Here is a 13,582-nt window from a genome sequence, read left to right on the forward strand (position 1 = left end):
GGCACGGCAGGGATAAGCCCCGGCACCTGACGTCTATTTCCTACCTAGCTCCTAACACTAACACTGGCACTTATTCACGAATCGCGATAGTCACGGCCGAACAATAAATTACAACCAAAGAATCTTTCGGGGACAAAATATGTTTTTTTCAAACCTCTATAACTTTTGCCCAAATTTAGATATTCATTATTATTTTTGTTTTATTTTGGTACCGTTCATCGTCTTCTTTCGTAATCTGCCGGGAAGTAAAAATAGGCTTAAAATTAACGCAGAGATTTATCTGAAAACTCCAAAGTTGATTTTCTCAACAAACCCACCTTAAATTTTATTGGCAATTTTTTTTACCTTTTACTTTGATATAGAAGGTATTTTGTAAGTTTGATGCTTGCTGAATAATGTTTAAGGCTAGGAGTATTATTTTTTCTTACAATCAAATTTTATATTTTTTCTTGCAGACAAGGACAGATACGAAAAAATGACGAGGTAATAGTTTGCACTTCTAAAACAGTTGTAAACCCTTAAATTTACCCTTAAAATTACCCTGAACACAAAAATGATAGAAGATGATAAACGTTATAAGAATAAAAGTGAAATAATAAATATCGGAATTAGATCAAATCTTTAGGAGGGTTTAAGAAAAAAATTAGGGGTTTTTTGAGAAACAAACCATAAAATTCAAATACACATAACTTCTTATAAAATCTTGTCTTTAAATCGGAAAAAAGGTATCACCTGATTTCCTCTTAAAAACAAAATATTTCATCTCTAAGATATTCTGCGGTTTCAAGTGTTGAAATTTGTCTAATTTGAAATGGTATTGGTCATAATATGTACTTATTCTTACATTTTATTGCACTGAAATTAATCGAAATGAAACTAAAGAAGGATATAATTGAATATCTAAAGTAAAGCCTCAAGAGTTAAGAAACAGCCTTTATGCGTTAAGGCATGTTGACCAATAAATTAATTAAAATACTTGAAATATTAATTAATTACAAATGATACGTAACGTATACTTTTTTATAGTAAAAAGCTCAAATATTTCAAAGAAAATATGCCTACTAATGCTATTCCAAGTGGAGGTTTTATGCAGGGAAAACTTTCCCAATAGTTTTGCAACGACGTGTCTGATTTTTTATTATTGCCCGTAAGGACTTTAAATCTCTCTGTGTACCTACAGGGTTTGTCCGGAAAGTAATAGGACTGAGTAGATTTAAAAAAATGTATTGAGTCATTCGTTACAATTCTTTAAAAACTTTCAAAATAGGCTCCTTCTGCGTCGATGCAGCGCTGCCTGCGCGATTTCCAAGCATTGAAGACGTCACGGAAGCCATTCTCCGGAATAGCCTTGAGAGCCGCGGTGCATGCTGCTTGGATCCCCTCTGTCGTCTCAAAATGCTGGCCTCCCATCGGCCTTTTCAGACGAGAAAACAAAAAAAGTCTGGGGGGAGGGGGTCACATCTGGGCTGTAGTGCGTATGCGGAAGCGTTGGGATGCCGGCCTTGGTCAGGTAGCTGTTCACAAGAAAGGCAGTGTGAGCCGGGGCATTGTCGTGGTGCAACTTCCAGTCAGCTGCGATCTCTTGTCGGACCCGACAATTAAACGAATGAGCTGGACAATTAAACGAACGTCTGGTCAATTAAGCGAATACTCAGTCGACGGTCTGAGTTCAAAACTTTGCGCACACGAGTCACATTGTCGGTGTTTGTCGAAGTCAAAGGTCTTCCAGCACGGTCTTCATCGGCGACCTCTCCCCGGCGCTCCAAAAAGGCCTGGTGCCACCGAAACACACCACTTCTTGCTAAAGCAACATCTGGGTAAGCCTGCTTAATAACATCAAACGTCTTTGTCGCAGATTTACCGAGTTTCACACAGAATTTAATCGCGTACCTCTGCTCTAACGAACGCTGCATTTTCGGCTTGCACCACTCACAGAAACACGTCGCGTGAAAATGCCTGTCCTGACTCTCCAAGTGCTCGGAGACAACTGAACAGCCGCTCGTTCGTTAGCTAGGAACGCCCTCTACCAAATCCCGTCGGTGCGCGCACGCTCCGAAGTACAGTCGCGGCGGAAGAAAATCAGTCCTATTACTTTCCGGACAAATCCTGTATTTGCCCATTCACGAATAACATCCTCCGCTAAATAGTTATCTCTTTTTGGATCAGTTAGACACTGAAAGCCACACAGCTCATTTTCTAAAGAAGAAAACAAGACCCCGAAAAATTAATCAAAAAAACGAATTTCTTTAATGCAATCTTTGTAAAATGTTTTTTTGTCAGTCACCTTGAGTTCTTTCCGATTCAGAGATTATATCTCAATCGTCTAAGGATTCAGTTAAAATACCCACTAGCCTCAATTGTTTTATGATAAGTTCGTAATGATTGTATAAACAATCTCGAGCACTCACAACCTGCCGGTCTTCACTTCTGTAGTATGCGATGTAGAATAAATCTTTATCCTCTGTTGGAAATAGATCCATACATTCTTGCGAAACCTTTAGAAACTGTTCAGATTTTAATCCTGTAAATAACAAGGAAATATAAAATATAAAAAAGTAGTATCCCAGTGGGCACAAAATTTGGCGACGTCTTTACGACATCTTTACGACATCTTTACGACATCCTTACGATATCCTATGTCCATGTCGTTTCGGTGTTTTTGCGATATCGTAAAGATATCGTTAGATTATACGACTTATTTACGATATCGTAAAGACACCTTAACGACACGGCATAGGATGTCGTAAAATTGTCGTAAAGATGTCGTACTGATGTCGTTAATACGTCGCCAAACTTTATGCCCACTGGGATAGGTTTTATAACATTAAATATCGTATTTAGTTCATTGAGCCAGCCCTTTCACTCTAAATTAGTTTCAATCGACTAGAAAAAATGTACATGTGATTTTATTAATGATTAGCAAAGTTGATGCTGCATTACTTTTTGCTTAAGCAACTGAAAAATTTTTGAGAATAATTACACAAATTCATTAGTGAAATAATTTAATGTAGATGTGAGAGTAACTGACAAAAGCACTCAATTTCGACAAATAATTATTTAAATAAACCAGCGAAATTAGTAAACTTGTTGTTTCTTTTCAAGTCGTCATTTTGAACTAGTATTGATTTAATGATAAAGCTCATTTTTCCGTCAATCCCCTACAGATATTTATGATTATAAACTCAAGCAGAAATTCATATTACAAAGCAAAATTAAAGTTTACACACATTACTCTATTTCAAATCTAAAATATATTGAAAGTACAAGGCACACCTACTCTTTAGGGTCATATACTGGAGATAAATTTTTAAATAAATAAAACATAAGGAGTGAAGAAGTAACACAAATTTCTAATGGAAAAATTCATGGCTCTGCACACGATTTGCTAAATAAGAGAAACAAGACGAACAATTTAACACACTCAAACAAATAATAATAAAATTACAAATTAAAGATTAGCAGAGAGCATATTAGTCTATTCCATTCTGCCCTTTGAAATTTGGTAATCGTCACCAAAAATTGTGGAAGATTACTAATAAAACAGTAATTCAAAATATAGATACAAAACAGAGTACGAAAAAATAAAACTTAACATCAATATATTTTCACGTAAGGCTGGTGTTATCTCTATTCTAACGGGAAATTATTAATTTGTTTCAAAATACGCAATTCTATATTGAAATCCTTTATAGATAAAAAATTTCAAATTTAAGCAGAGTATAAAATTCAGGATTTAATCATAAACTTAAAGTTGAATCGCTCAAGCTCGTACATTTTTAATTTTGGATTTTTAGTTGCAAAAGTGTTTTTTTCAGGACTTTGAAATAAACTGTTGAATTTTAGCGCCCTCTGCTTTTTAATTTTACAATTTTGCATATTTTGAAGAAACCAAATTAAAACTCTTCAAAATTGGAGACCACAAAAATAAACTGTTAATTTTTTTTTGTATCTAAAGTGTCCCTCAAATTTAAAATAAAGTTCATTTCTTTTAACGAAAAATTTAGTAGTTGGTATTTTAATCCAAAAGATTCATTTTTAACAGTATAGTAGTTCGACTTTCAAGCAAGTAGTGCATTTTCAACTGAAAAAAATGAATTCTCTACTATTTTACAATAAAATTATTGATTTTTCACACAAAAAGACGATATATTTCCATCCACAAATAAAATATTTTAATTGTCAGTTAATAGAAATTGATTTTTGTCAAAATAACATTACATCTTACATCTTAGAAAAGCAATTGATCGGAGAAAACCTCTTCTTTCAGACGTTTTTGGGGTCGCTCAAATCGAATCCGGGGTCAGATTAACCCCATTAGGTCAAAATAGGGGTCAATTGAAGGTCAAAATCAGAAAAAATTATAAAATCGGCGTCAACCTCTACTTTTAGACGTTTTTGGGGTCGCCGAATCTGAATCCACGGTTAGTTCGACCCCAAAAGTTCGATTACATGCTTTTTTCATTTTACCTTTCACTTGACCTTGATCCTATTCTGATGGTGTCAAAATGCCCTCGGATTAGAATTCAACTACCCGAAAAACTTTAGAGAGTAAAACTTTTCTCTGATTAAATTCTTTTCATCTTTTTGACTTTCACTTGACCTTGACCCTGACCTGATTGGATCAAACTCACCCCTTATTCGGATTTAGCGACCCCAAAAACGTCTCATGGTAGAGTATTTCTCCGACCCAATGGTTTTCTCCGATGGAATAGTTTTTTCTGATCCAATGATTTTTTTCATTTCGATCTTTAATTAACCTTGATCCCAAAATGTTGGGATCAAACTGACTCGGAATTCTGATTTAGTGACCCCAAAAACGTATAGGTATGGAGGTGTATCTCGGGTCGCAGAATTTTTTTTTGCGGGGCTTTGTAATCAGAGGGAATTAAATAGGGCTTTATATTATTTTTAAGAAAATGAATGTGGTTCATATACTGAATTCAATATAAATGGCTTTTTCCAAGATTAATTTTTTGAAATCACTAAAAAAGACATGAATTAGTAACACAAAAAGGCAAATTTTCAGACACCAAATTAGATTTTTAAAGAGATAGTTACATGCACAACCAAGTATTTAAGCTCGTAAGAACAAAAAATCAAATTTTAACTAAATAATTTATTTTAACACGAAAATTCAGGTCAAAAAGACCAATTTTTTACAAGAAAGTTTGATTTTTAATAAAAATTTAATTTTGAGCAAATTATATGGCGTTATACGTAGAGAATAGCTATCGATGAGTCTGTCGAACATGTTTCTCAAATCTGCTTGACTGAAATCGGAGACGGAGAGATTTCTTGTTGCCTGTCAAGACGGCGTTATAGACAATTTAGTTTATCATGAGCGCATAATGAATGTGCATATAGGCGATACTAACTAAAAAAATTCTTGCTTGCCACCATCAGTCTCAGTCTATAGCGAGCCAGTTGGATAAGAATGTTCATCTGGAATCACTTTATCTGGTCCGCCAACACGGTTGCCCGTAACATTGTAAAAAGTTTGCTAGCCCTAAAAAAATATCCAGAGGTTAAACCTTTGCTTTAAAGAACTATGATAGTAGCTTTTGTAGCCTACAACTTCTTACACAAAGAAAAACTAAATAAGAAGCCTCGGTGGCTCAGTTAATTGGGCGCTCCTACTTCACGTTAAAGGTCCGGGGTTCAAGCCCTGAGCTGGTTTCTCCTGAAATTAATGTATGTACTTTTCCTGAGGTTCTGGTGGTTCGGAACTAATTTGTAGCTGAAGGTGCTTCCATCTTGCACTAGGCTGCAACCCAGTTCGGCAATGATGGGGTAAAACCCCAGCTTTTCCAAATATGTCAAGGCGCACTGCTCTCACCAGATCACTTGATTGCATCAAAAATTCTTCCGTGACTGATTATATATACCGGGACAGTCCAGAGAAAAAGGAATTTTTTAAAAATGGTTAAAAATGGGAATAGGAGAAGAGTGTTAAGTCTATTTTAAGGTCTTTCACTTGTTAAATAAAATAAAAAAATTTCATTCTTTCAAGCATATAAAAAAATCTATATATCTTATCTGTAGAGTGAAACTAGAGTAATTATTAATAATAATTGTTAGACTATTAAATTTCGAAATTGGGCGGGAAACTTCTCAAATAGTGTTTCCCCCGCATTACTAGTAAAGCTTTTAAGAAGTTTCCTGGGGTGAATGTCCCTCCTTTTTTCAATCTGGCCTAAGAATATTGCTATTGATTCGTCAAACTCTAACTTGAAAAAATTATCTCTTTTTTGTTTCAGAGTTAGGTTTACAGTTCGACTGTCTACCTAATGGCGCCCCTATTTCTTACGTACGTCGTGGCGGATCTTCTTCTTCTTCTTCTTCCTCCGGAAGACATAGTTCACCTGAGAGTTCTATTCTTCCTGCCGATCCTCCTCTTCGTGAAAGAACCAGATCTCCTTCTGGAAGTTCCAGGACTTCTATTTCCAGGTACATAGCTCCACCTGCAAGGCTTCCTTCTCCCCTTGGAAAGGAATGTGGAGTTGATGAACTTGAATCTATTCGGCTAAGTCCCTATAGGAATTTGGAACGAGTTTTCGAACTTCGAAGATACACTTTTCCTGACAATAAACCACTACAAATGAGAATAAAACAAAATCGTTATGAGCCCATGCCAACTAATGAACAAATTGTTGTATCAACATCGGATGGCGACGTCTTTGCAATATTAGAAAGTTCTAATTCTCTTGAGGGAATTTATTCAAAAAATTTCAACTACTATACAAAACGGGTAAAAATAAACATGTCAAGCGGCGTAGTTACATCAATGGCCCGAGAAGAAATTATTGAATGTCCAGTTGGTCGCTCCCGCCCAATATTAGTGTATTTTCATGTTTTTCAATCTTCTTTTCAAGGCCCGAATTAAAAAAGCGTATGAGGTAAACTTTCGCGAACTCAGTTGAATATTCATACCTTTCGGTTTGAAAAGCCAAATGTTTTCTAAAAAATTTAACTTTTTGAACAGAAAGTTTAACTTCCCTTTTGAAAATGTATTGTTTTTGTTTTAACATTTCACTAGTTCATTAAATATGTAATGTATTTTTAATTAAAATATAAGGTATAGAATACGAATATTAATGTTATTTAAAAGAAAGGCTTTCCCAATTATTCTTCTGGTTTCATTCACAAGCACTATATTTCTCTTGCAATAATTTGCATTTTTATTTCTTTTAAATTTGAGGGCATTGAATTTCGAAAAGCAACAAGTGTGACGAATTTAAAGGAAGTGCCACATCTAAGGTGCTGTTGTCCTATTAAACCTTGTAGCACTATTCTTTTTTAATGATATTAATGTTTTCAGATAATTTTCTAATGTCATGACGCCTGGATATAAGGAAAAATTTGTTTTAATGTTGAATTATCTTACTTTCTAATTTTAAATATAATTGAAATCGGAATCGAGTTTACACGTCGGTACCAATTACGGAAGGACAATAAACCTTAAACGTAATTGCTTGTTATCAACGACTACTAGTCGAAAACTTTATTTGCAAATTTTTGTTCCCAATCTACATTGAAATGAGTTTCAATTTTCTCTACTTTTAGCCCTTTTATTTCAAAGTAATTGTTTAATAGAAATTCTTTGGGAATGTTATGGTCCCTAAATCCAGTGTCTAGACTTGCGTCTATTCTAAGAGTTTTCATTTTATTAATCTCTCTGAATTCATTTTTTCATTTTTTAGACTTAGAATTGGGACATCCAGAAGCGAGAATTAAATTGCGGTAGATTTCTGTTATTTATCGATTCTAATCCATTGGACCTCGTATCATTTTAAATTAGTGTAATAATTAAGACACTTCGAAATTTCGCAGTTCCTTCATTCAGCTTGCTGAATCCCTATCGATATTGTCTCCCGCTTCTTTTCAACCTGCTACATTTTGGATTATCGAGCCATTTTCTAATCTGTTTCCCCTCTCGGTAGGAAGGATTGTTATTTAATCGTGCGTGATCATTTTAAGTAGGACTCCATCTCCTGCAAATTACATTGCCATATCTGATAACGAATATATCTGACTTCGATTTATATTTCAATCACTTGATACTCAGTGCACATCAAATAGACAATTTAAAAATATTTTTTTTGGACTTTCCCAATCCCTAAGTTTGATAAAATTTTTTCATAGATTAAGTTGCTTATTAATCGAGCATTTGTTATCTATTTTAGTCCACCAAAATATACCTGGCTGATTTCCCGAAAGGGAACCACGTTATTTTCAGACGGGCGCTTTATTTTTGAACTAATTATGCCAGCTTTCCCAAAATCCTAAGAAAATGGCTTTAAAAGGAAGAAAAATCTCGAGCTTCCAAATTTTTTTTATCAATTGAATTGTTGAACCAATTTAAATGACCCCGCAATCCTTCCTACTGCCCTTAGTAGGGCTACTTTAGAGCCTCTTTTGATTGCTGGCAAACGGAATTCATGAAAGATTGATAGCTTTTTGTAATTGAAGTGGAGCTGTACGCTAAACGTGCTCCTGCCTATGATGATTAGCGCCAACTGCCCATCCAGTGGTAATTAGGTTATTATACCATAGTGGTCCCGTTCTCGCGGACTTCTTGATCCCCAATTTTAGAGTGATGGCGCATGCAAAAGTACCTGTTTTGCACGGACATCTGTATGACCTATGTTAGTCCTTCACATAGGAATTGGCACAAGTCACTCAGTGACGCACATGTTTTATTTCTCGTCCGCTCTTCATCAGATTAAATGATTCTTCAATTATTTTTATACTTAACCGTTTCAACCTATACAAACATAAAATATTCCTTAAACTGAAGAAGATTACGCAAACCTTATCAGTTCCGAGTCTCTAAGATGAGTATTAACTTTAAATTAAATAATCTTTTTGTTAGACGGTCAAATCACCAAGTAAAAACAAAATGAACTTTGCTCGACCACACCAGAGGCTACCATACTCTGAAGGTACTTCAGGCATATTTTTTGGAGCCTTTAGGATGTTGTCAACTTTAGGTGTTAATAACTTTAGGTTTGTGCAGATGAGTATCTCCCAAGCTCTAATTTAAATGCTTTGGTAAACTATTTGTTTGGTGAGCCAAGGTTTCGACTTGGATGCTTGAAGGACATGCAACGTCGAACTAGCAAGGAACTTTGCAGCAGCCATTATTCTGACAAAGTTCAGATGCAAAGTATCTTAACTTTCGAATAACTTGCACATATATTTTTATTGCGTAACCATCTCCAGCTGGTTTTGCATCTGTAATTAAATTCTTAATCAAAAGCTTTCTTCCCTCATAATAGACGATAGTCTTCGTCTTTGATTTATCAACCTCTAGATAATTGGTATTACAATATTCAGAAAGAGAATTAATTTTCATATGAAGTTCAACACGAAAGTCAGCAAGCAACACAATTCTATCAACATAGTTAATTACAAGAACAACAATCGAATAATCAATTGAGATTCTCCGCTGTCGTTAACTTAAGATGTCTTCCGTAAGGAACAACGCAAGTCGTGTCAACCGGGAATTTAAGGACTTCTTCTATGCAAATGAATACGTTAACCGCGCTGTTTTAATAAATGTTGCGCTAACATTCAAACTCAATAATAAGGGGGGTATCCTTTTATTTTCCCAGATAATCCTGAAAAAAACAAATGAACTAATTGCCACCCAACTTTAAAAGAGCTTCATAAAATTCCGGAGCAACAATATTCTGATCAGGAGTTTCTCTGGTTTAAATTTACTAAAAGCAACTGTTATTCAATAATGATACATACTATTCGCAAATAATTACTTAATTATAAAATTATTGGCCCTAAAGCTGCGTATGAGACTGAGACAGCCAGCCTCTTAAGGAAAAACCCTGTTCTTAGACCCCTTTCAAGTTAGCTTCTCAACCGCATTCGTGCACCTTGTCGTCACAACACCCCTCGCCGTTCCTTCGTCAAAAAATAATAGTTGTAAACAGAGTGGAAGGTTGTCTGAACACGCAGCAATTAGAAAATTTTTAAAATCTCTTATTACACCTGTGAAAGGGAGAGCGCATTCCACAAAGTCCATGGTCTTCCTACTTCCAAAAGAGAGGTAAAGGAGGCTAGTCAAAAAATCTTGACCGAATCTGCCATTAGGGAAAACAAAACCATGTCCAGAACATCCTCTTTGAAAACTTGATTTAAAGCCCTAATCGATGCGTTAAAATCCCCACCTAAAATTAAAGTATATAGGCACATTAGGCATATGTCAAATTGCAAAGCGAAAGCCTTTTACCTAACAACAACCTGCTCTTGGGATATGTCCAACGTTCAAGTATAACATTTCCGGTTTACAAATACTGATGTCAATTCAACATCTACTATTAAAAAGTTCAGTGTGTAGCTGGAAAAAGGATCTTACAGTATATTGAGTTAACTCTTTTCATCAGGAAAAGGCCAAAAGTTAATATTTCTTATATTTTTTTAACAATGATTTAATAATTTAATACATTTTTGCAATAATTCTTGTAAGGAAAATAAGAAACAATATTCAGGTTCAAGAGAATGATGCGTAAATATTCCGTTACGAAGTTTAGATATAAGCAAATTTTCACTTCATTAAATCTTGTCTGTGGTAAAAAATGTATGTTACATAAGTTTGTCTACCTGAGATAAAATTGTGTTGTTATAATTACAGATATCAGTTTGACCGAATATGGTTACAAATTTTTTTTCCTACAATCTGGCTAATGAAATGTAAATACAAGATAAAATTGTAGAATGATATATATGATATTTAATTACGCATTGTTCTTTAGTACTTACATTTATCAGTTTCTATTCCACTTGTAGAAAATGAGGATCTTTTATATTCCGGTATTCACCATAGCCATCATCCTGATTTCTGTCGGTAAATAGAAAGGTTTATCTAAAGATTTCAAGTCGAAAAAATGATTTAAAACCAGAAAAGATAAATTTTTTTAAACAAAAAGACAAATTTTCAATAAAAAACTTTCTTTTTAACCAAAAATGATAACTTTTTGCAAAACGAAACGAAGCTTTAATCCAAAAGAACTAATTGTCAACCAAGCCAGAAGTGGAATCAAATCAAAAAAACATAATTTTTCTACAAGAAGAAAAATTTTGAACAAATTAAAACATCTTTCAACCACGAACATTAATTTTCTGTCAAAAAATATTACTTCTAAAAAAAACATTATAGCAGACTGTTCGAACGATAATAATTCATTTCTAGCCAAGAATCTTTAAACAAAGAAGCCGAATTTCTAAAAATCAGTTGAATTTGCTAACAAGCTGATAAATTGTTCAGCTAAAGGGACAAGTTTTTTACAAAAAAATTACATTTTGAACTCAAAAACATGAATAAATTTGCTGAATTTCAGTTAAAGAAATTAATTTTGAACAAACAAAAGACAAACATTCAACCTAATATAATTAATTTTCATCGAAAAATGTAATATTTAATATTTCAACCAAAAAATACTTTCATTTCGAAACAAAATTAGTTTGATTTTTTACCGAGAAATTGCAATTCAAACGAAAAATTGATTTTGAACAACAATAAAAAAAGTATTTTAAACAAAACGTATAAATTATTCTAAACCAAACAGTTAAATTTTCATCTGAAAAATAAGATTAATTTTATACTAAAATACAAATTGTCAAGAAAATATATCATCTTCGGTCCAAATATTTTAATTTTCAACCAAAAGGCGGCTTTTCAACAAAATGATAAAATTTTTAAACCAATAGTTGAATCTTTGACCAAAAAGAATAATTTCCTACTAAATAATTTAATTTTTAATGAATTGCATTAATTTTGAACCAAATCATTGAATTTTTAAACTAAAACGGAATAATTTTTAACAAAAATGTTGCGTTCAATTTTCATTTTTCTTTAAATTCTTTGGGTCCAAATCGGTCAAACGGTCATTTTTCATTTTAAAAAAATGAAAGCTAATAAAATTTTGCATCGACCTGTAATGGCCGATTTTTACATGTTCGCTTATTTAATAATAAAAATGAAAAAAAAATACTTTTGAAGTATACTGGTTTTAAAAAAATACTTTGATTTAATCAAAAGTTCCTCAAAAAGTGAAAGGAGCAACAAAAAAGAGTTTTTTAATTGAATTATCAAAATATTATAAATAATTTGTATTGTTTACAAGGAAAACACACATTTTAGTTCACAAATGCATTAACCGAGAAAATTTGTTGTTTACTGTATTATTAATAAAAAAAATCGTGGATTTTCATCAAAGTATCAAAAAGAAAGTTGAAAAACGTGTTATTAATAGTTCATTACATAAAAAAATTTGAATGCTGAAAAATAGTTAAATAATGCATTTGTTAATTAGGTTTGGTTAAAAAAGTATAAGATGTTAATAATTCATAGCAAACAATCATTGCTAAATAAAAATGATTAACTTTTAATTAATAATAAATTTAGTGTTAATCGTATCGAGAAAATTAAGTTGGTATCTCCAAAAATAGCTAGATAGGGCATTTGCTAATGAAGGTAGTTCAAACATTTATTAACTTTTATTTGGAGACAAAATATGATACTAAGGTTTTTTCCAAGTAATATATGATTTACGAAGAGTGAGCGAGGACAGGGAATTCAATGTTTTCAGGAGAAACAATACAGGTCTGATTACTATAGCAAATATCGTTGATAATCGTCACATGGCCAAATCTTTTTTTTTCTAGTTAGTATAACAAAGCGCATCATATTTCGGAAAAAATACAAAATAAAACTTTTACAAAAATCTTTCGGAAAAATCTTCCATTTTTGTTGCTAGTTAAGTTTTGAAGAAGATTTGTAGAAAAATATCGTGAAGCACAAAATTAAAAAATGTAGTCATCTCTTTCATTTTGCAGAGTTTGGTTCGCAGTTCGAATGCCTACCTGATGGCGCTCCTATTCCTAATACTCCACGTGGCGGAAATTCCTCTTCTTTCCCTTCTAAAAGACATCATTCACCTGAAAGGCCTCATTCTTCTGCCAAGTCTTTTGTTCGTGAAAGGACCAGATCTCCACCTGCCAGGTCCATGGGTATCATCGACATGTCTATGTCTCCTCCTGCAAGATCGGCGTTTACTCCTGCCAGGCCTGACTTTTCTCCTGCCAGGTGTACTTTTTCTACTTCCACGTCCACGTCATCTTTTTTAAGGTACACAGCTCCAACTACAGGGCTTCCTTCCACCGACGGAATGGAAAATGGACTTGATCAACTTAGATTTATTAAGCTCATTCCCAATAGAAATCCGCATCGGATATTCGAACTTCGAAAATACACTTTTCCTGCAGATAAACCACTCAAAATAAGAATAAGAAATAACTTCTATGTGCCGATTCCAACCTACGAACATATTGTAATGACAACATCCGATGGTAACGTATTTGCAATATTGGAAAATTATAATGCTCTTCTTGGAATCTATGCAACTTTACATAGCATTACAAAACGTGTGAAAATACGCATGTCAAGCGGCATGATTACCGCAATGACCCGAAACGAAATTAATGAATCTCCAGTAGGTGATCGCAGTACAATCTTAGGGTGTTTTCGAGTGAGGCATTCACACTAATTGTAAAATAAAATCCTTTA

This window comes from Belonocnema kinseyi, chromosome 10 (genome assembly GCF_010883055.1).
Source record: "Belonocnema kinseyi isolate 2016_QV_RU_SX_M_011 chromosome 10, B_treatae_v1, whole genome shotgun sequence".
Classification (NCBI taxonomy): domain Eukaryota; kingdom Metazoa; phylum Arthropoda; class Insecta; order Hymenoptera; family Cynipidae; genus Belonocnema; species Belonocnema kinseyi.